General features: G+C 52.4%; 2 pseudogenes; both read left to right on the top strand.

Moving 5' to 3' along the window:
* The first annotated feature begins 948 nt into the window (after positions 1-948).
* Positions 949-3,932, top strand: LOC117090428 (annotated as a pseudogene).
* A 42-nt stretch (positions 3,933-3,974) lies between these two features.
* LOC117090425 lies at positions 3,975-5,155 on the top strand (annotated as a pseudogene).
* The last annotated feature ends 1,478 nt before the right edge of the window (positions 5,156-6,633 follow it).

Genomic DNA, 6,633 nt, shown 5'->3' with positions numbered 1-6,633 from the left:
GTGTTGTCTGTAGAAGTATATTTTAACAATGCCATAAGTTATTAATAACCAATAAATGTTATAATAATTTATTAACTAAAATAAACAAAATTCCTATTATGATATCTACGAAAATACTTTCTTTTTTTTTTTTTTTTTTTTTGAGGCGGAGTCTCGCTCTGTCACCCGGACTGGAGTGCAGTGGCCGGATCTCAGCTCACTGCAAGCTCCGCCTCCTGGGTTTACACCATTCTCCTGCCTCAGCCTCCCTAGTAGCTGGGACTACAGGCGCCTGCCACCTCGCCCGGCTAGTTTTTGTATTTTTAATAGAGACGGGGTTTCACCGTGTCAGCCAGGATGGTCTTGATCTCCTGACCTCGTGATCCGCCCGTCTCGGCCTCCCAAAGTGCTGGGATTACAGGCTTGAGCCACCGCACCCGGCCCGAAAATACTTTCTTAGACTAAAATATTCTCATATCTTGAGATGGCACTGGTTAAAAACAGCAAAGATTTGCAAGTCGATGTCTTATCAAGTACTTACTTATCAAGTAAGTAGCAGATCCCTCTTCACACCTTTCCAGAGTTATCCAAAAAGCAGTAATTTACATAAGAGCAGACAATTTTCCTAGCTTTCTATTGAGTTTATATGTTAATGTTGTTATAGAATTTAACTCAATTTTCTTATAAAATTACCTGACCAAATTTTATACGATATTATATCATAATATATCAAAATTTATTTAGATGTCAAATTTTATGTATCATAATATTATACAATATAACGATATTATACGTTCCATTTACATTCAGATAATTTCACTAGGCAGTGTCTGTCAACCACTAATATCTTTTCTGGTTCCACTACTTGCACAGATAGCACAGTTGGGAAAACGCAGACTCACCCAACACAGTCTCTTCCTTGCTTCTTTCTTCTCCTCAGGAAATCAGCTCATCAGTCAATCAAGTCACCTGGGACTGGAGGCTGAGTACTCCCTAACACAGAAGGTCTCATTCCTGCATGCTTTCCTCAGCAGACGGGGAGACAAGAAGGAAAACTTCTTGTTGGCTGAACAGGTTTCTCTTTCCTGCCACTTCTTAGAGCCTCAACAAGAAGTTTCTTGCTGTAGTTCTACTGGGGGCCTAGACACAGTTAAGGAGAGACTTTTTCAGGATCCTGTCATAGTGACAAGAAAACAAAGAACCGGGAGCATGTCCCAGCAAGTGTTTCAGCCAGGAAACTGCTGAAACACTTGCTGGGACATGAACTAACCCTTCTGTAGTCTGAGGGCTCTGACCAGCAGAGACAGACTCTGCTGCAGTAGGAAGGGATGAGGCCGCTCTTCTGAACCTGGAGCTCCACCACACCTTGTCCTGTCTCACTGAGGCCATTTTGAGAGGCTGCCCTGGAATATGTCTTGATGGTGGATGTTGAGAAACAATGTGGGCTTTGAAGGGATTTGGGTGGTGTCTGCTGTGTGAAGACAGGAGCTGAATGTTCAGAATCTAGGCTGTTTTTCTTGTGATCAGTTGGGTTACCTGTTTGGAATCAAGTCCATTTTTACTAGGGAGGCTGAATAAATTCCACAGAACAGAGTGGTGCTCCCAGGATGACTGAGGCAGGATGAGAAAGGGGAAATGTTTTTCCACCTAGACTTTTTGCTACCTCAGGAATCAAGGGCTGATTAGGTTAGCACTGGCTCTAATCTAATCAATTAAATTTTATTGCATTTGATCTCATTATCTTCCCCATGTTTAAGGTAGGATGGGCCATTTCATTTGGAATTTATTTTTTCTTTGCATTTTTATTTCATTATATATGTGTGGATCTAATACAATCAACCATAATTTGACATTTGTTGTTTCCAAGCATTTAAAGAAATTGTAATATCTATGTATACAATGTTAACACTATGTATAATAAATTATCTTTCTGTGCAAAATGTAACTGAGACAGAAATCGGAAGAAATGATTTCCCGATCTTCTTCTGATCCTCGTGCTCCCGGTTCTTTGTTTTCTTGTCACTATGACAGGATCCTGAGAAAGTCTCTCCTTAACTGTGTCTAGGCCCCCAGTAGAACTACAGCAAGAAACTTCTTGTTGAGGCTCTAAGAAGCGGCAGGAAGGAGAAACCTGTTCAGCCAATAAGAGTCAGCCACGCCCAGCCGAGGGACGTATAAAGGCAGGTCCGGTGGAATAACCTGCAGTTCGCCTTTGGACGTGAAAGAGCGGCTTCCTTTCACTTGAGCGTCAACATGGGAAAGGGAAATGAAGACCCCAATCTCCACTGCTCCTCCATCCAGCGCCCCACTGACCAGCCCCCTTCCCCACAGGTCTTTACAGAAAAGAGCTCAGATGAGAAGAAACCATTCAGAGGAAAAGGCAAGATGGCCTCCTCCCATTCCAGTGAGAAGCATATACAAAGGCAAGGTAAGGCCTTGGGCTGCTCCCATGGAGGCTGGAAGGAGAGTTGGAATCAGGGATAGTGAGCCATGTGTCTTTAGTAGGGTTTTATTTTGAGATTTGGGGATGGGAAACGGCTTAGCGCCCTCAGGGGACTTTGAGAAATGTGTTCACTCCTGACACTGGCAGAAGAGCTTCACATGAAAGACTGATCCGCAAAAACGCATCAGAGATAGACTATGGGACTCTGCCTAGGGAGAGGTGAGTCACCTAAACTTCCGTTTGCAGCAGAATCGGAGCCCAATCCAAACAAGGAGGAGAATTCTGAGGAAACCAAGCTCAAGGCCGGGAAGGGCACTGCTGGATCCGGTAAGATTTGATTCTCTCCAGGCGAGAAGGGACAGGGCAGCAACACGGGCTCCCCTGGCAAGGAAACCCGGAGCTCCTTGGCAGCCAGGGCCGTGCAGATCCTGGACACTGGAGAACAGGAGAGCTGGGGTTTGGTGGCAACCTGAGCTCCTGTGTGTCCAGGATGGAGTAGGAATTTCAGAGTGTTCTGTTGGAGGCACTTTCACAAACTCTCATTGTATTCACAGAACCAGAGTCTAGCTCATATCGGGAAACCTGCAGGAAAAGAAAAATCAGTTCCAAGAACAGCTGCCAAGACAGAGCAGGTAGAATCTTGGTGTTTTTTGTTGGTGGTGGTAGTGGTGGATTTTTGTTTTTGATTTGCCCCAAAAGACAAATTATCAGGAAACTTTCATATGAGACTTGAGCGAAAAGGCAGTTACTGACAAGTAAATTTTTGAGACCTTAGCACTCTGAGAATATTTGGGGACTCACAAGGGGTTCAGCCTCATTTCATTCCAGTGCTGAGATGGTCAGGAAGGAGTGGGAGAGACAAGTGGGGTTCACCTGGGTGCACAGGGGGTTCTGGAAATGAGGGTCTGTGGGGACTGCTCTGGCGAGTCTCTCACAAGCTTTCTCTGTAGGGAACTGTCCAGAAGAGGAGTGCAGCTTGACGCTGAAAAAAAAAATCAAGATCCTCCACTGCTGTGCACAACAGTGAAATCCAGGAGACCTGTGATGCCAACAATAGGGGACATTCCAGGGCTCGCTCAGCAAGCGGCACAGGTCTCCGGCCCTAGGAGTCCAAACACCATCACATCGAAAAAGCTTGGTGACCTGTGTGTGAGCTATGTCAGAGGCTATTAGACCTAGCCCAGGTGCAGGCCCAGCAGATCCATTCTCCACTAACCTGGGAGCAGCTGACACTGCTCACTGGGCTCCGGGGCCTCTGTGTGCCCAGGTGCAGACCTTGTATTCCATGGCCACCCAGGCAGCGCTTATGTCTTCCCTGCTGAGGGCTGGCTTGTCCCAGCCACACTGCCTGGTCCTGGGGATTCAGCCCTGGACAGAGAAGCCCATCCCTTCCCTGGGCAGGAGATAACTGAGCCTGTCAGTGGATCAGATGAGGCTGAGCTGAGAGCACCCTGATCCTGTTCAGCAGAGGATGCAGCTCTGGGAATGACAAGGATCTGCTACTTCTCAGATTCTTCCACCTGACCAGCACTGACAACTGTCTGCGAAATTCCGGCCAGGCCTCCCCGCCATGGCTCTCCCGACCTCTTCCGACAGCGCCCTCCCGGCGGAAGCCCGAGGACGAGGACGGCGAAGGAGACTCGTTTGGACCCCGAGCCAAAGGGAGGCCGTGCGAGCCTGCTTTGAGAGGAACCCGTACCGGGCATCGCCACCAGAGAACAGCTGGCCCAGGCCATCGGCATTCCGGAGCCCAGGGTCCAGATTTGGTTTCAGAATGACAGATCACGCCGGCTGAGGCAGCACCGGCGGGAATCTCGGCCCTGGCCCGGAAACGCCGCCCGCAAGAAGGCAGGCGAAAGCGGACCGCCGTCACCCGGTCCCAGACCGCCCTGCTCCTGCGAGCCTTGCAGCAGGATCGCTTTCCAGGCATCGCCACCCGGGAAGAACTGGCCAGAGAGACGGGCCTCCCGGAGTCCCGCATTCAGATTTGGTTTCAGAACCGGAGGGCGAGCCATCCGGGCCAGGGTGGCAGGGCACCGGCGCTTCCCGCACCCCACACGCCCTGTGCGCCAGGGGCTCTCCCACGGGGGCCTTTCGTGAGCCAAGGAGCAGGGGCCGTCGCCCCGCTCCGGCCCAGCCAGGCTGCGCAGGCAGCAGGGATCTCCGCACCTGCCCCTGCACTCGGGGCTTTGTGTTGGGTGCCCTGGCTCCTCCGGAAGTGGGACTGTCTCACCCTCAGACTCCTCGGTGGCCTCCGCACCCCAACAAATGCCAGAAAGACCAGGACCCGCAGCGTGGTGGCCTGCTGGGCGCGTGCTCGGTGGGACAGCCTGGGCCCGCTAGAGCTGAGTCACAGGACCAAGGTGTGCTTGCGCCACCCACGTCCCAGCGGAGTCGCTGGTGGGGCTGGAGCCCCAGGTCGCCAGGCTGGCGTGGGAACCCGAAGACAGGGCAGCTCCACCTCCGGAGCCCGGGACCCCGGAGGCCTCCGCGTGTCAAGCACAGATGCAAGCCATCCGGGCGCCCTCCCAACCATTCCAGGAGCCTCAGCGCTAGTCTGCACTCCCCTCCAGCCTGTTAGATGAGCTCCTGGCGACCCTAGAGTTTCAGCAAAAGGCACAACCTTTCCTAGATCCGGCGCCACTGGGGGAGTTGAAGGACATGGAAGAGCCCGCTCCCCTGGAATCACACCTCAACCAGGAGGAACACCGGGCTCTGCTGGAAGAGCTTTAGGACGCAGGGTTGGGGCGGGGTGGGGACAGGGCCGCGGCCTCTCCTTCGTGGTGAACCTCTGGCTGGGTATGGAGAGGCGTCTCTTCCCTTCCAGCTGACCTGTCTAGGATCCCGGAGTTCCAGGTCCAGTGAGAGACTCCACACAGAGGAGGGCTGTCATTCTTCCTTGAGCATCCCGGGGATCCCAGAGCCCTCCAGGTACCGGGAGGAGGACTGTCTACCGTGCATGCGCGGGTCCGTAGACAGCCGCCTAGGTTTTCCAACCAGTCCAGGCGGAGTTCTCATCCCTTTTTCTCCCGCGATCTTCAGTGGGGTTGGCGGAGATCTCAGTCCGCGAAACACTGGGCCCGGGCAGAAGCCAAGCCAGTTCTCCTTTTCGGGGCTCGACTCCTCTGCCTCTTAGTTCCATCATCACTTGCCAACCCGCGTCCTGCCAGCCTCTTCACCATCACCACAGAGCTCCTTGCAACTAAATGTAGATCCGAGACCCGGCGCAAACTGGCCTGCTGCCCTTTCCAGGCAAGAGGTAAGGCAGGCAGTGATAAGAACAGGAACGGAGACAGAGTGGGACGGAAGGATGGAGCTAGGAAAGGATGGATGGACGGAGGGACCCTGGAAGGCAGAGAAAGAGGGAGGGAGGGAGAAAGGGAGGAAAAAACCAAGGGAGGGAGGGAAGAACAGAGGGAAGGATGGACCGAGGGACAAAAGGAGCAAGAAACAGAAAGGAAGGCAGAGAGAAAAACGGTCTTCTGCCTCAAGGACCAACAGGACCCAGCACTCTGGGAAAATGTTGGGTGCCCAGTGCGGGCTAAGTGCTCGGCCCACAGCCCCGTTGACTGGCGGGGCGCTCACCGGCCCTCTGGAAGGTCAGCCTGGGTTATTTCATCCTGGAGCAATTCAGACGAATTCCGTTTCCGAAGGAATGAGCGAACTTCCCAAAGGGCAATGAGACTCTGGTGGTTGCCCGTTTTTCATCCACATGGTTCACAGATGACATAGCCCCACCTTGAGCTTGCAACAGAGCGCGAGGCGGATAGTCCCATCCACACAGGAGGTGCATTCAGGCCGACTGAAGCGTGGTTTGGGGTTCCACGTTCCTTTGCCCTCTGCAAGGGGGCCTGTTGCTCACGTGTTTCTGGTCCCCAACAGCGAGATCATGTTGACTGTTTCCCGAGCTCTGTGGGGACCCAGAAACCTCCAGGGAAGCGTGGAAAAGCGGTGCTCTCCTTTCCAGTTTCCAAACCGGCCACAGTGTAGACTCCCCATGTTGCAGGAAACAGGAATCCCTCCTCAAGCTGTGATGCACGGGACGTTTCTTTTCTCTGTGGTTTCGCTCTCGCTTTCTACATGAAAAAGAACAAGATCCACACAGCTGCGTGTGTGAGACTATCACGGTGTCAGCGACACCCACCGGCATGGTCGCCTTCATGCAGAGGGCCTGGAAAACTCAAGACTGTCATGGAGGTTCAGTTCCGAAC

This window comes from Trachypithecus francoisi, unplaced genomic scaffold (genome assembly GCF_009764315.1).
Source record: "Trachypithecus francoisi isolate TF-2019V2 unplaced genomic scaffold, Tfra_2.0 Contig01015, whole genome shotgun sequence".
Lineage (NCBI taxonomy): Eukaryota > Metazoa > Chordata > Mammalia > Primates > Cercopithecidae > Trachypithecus > Trachypithecus francoisi.
This window is presented reverse-complemented; position numbering and strand designations above follow the sequence as displayed.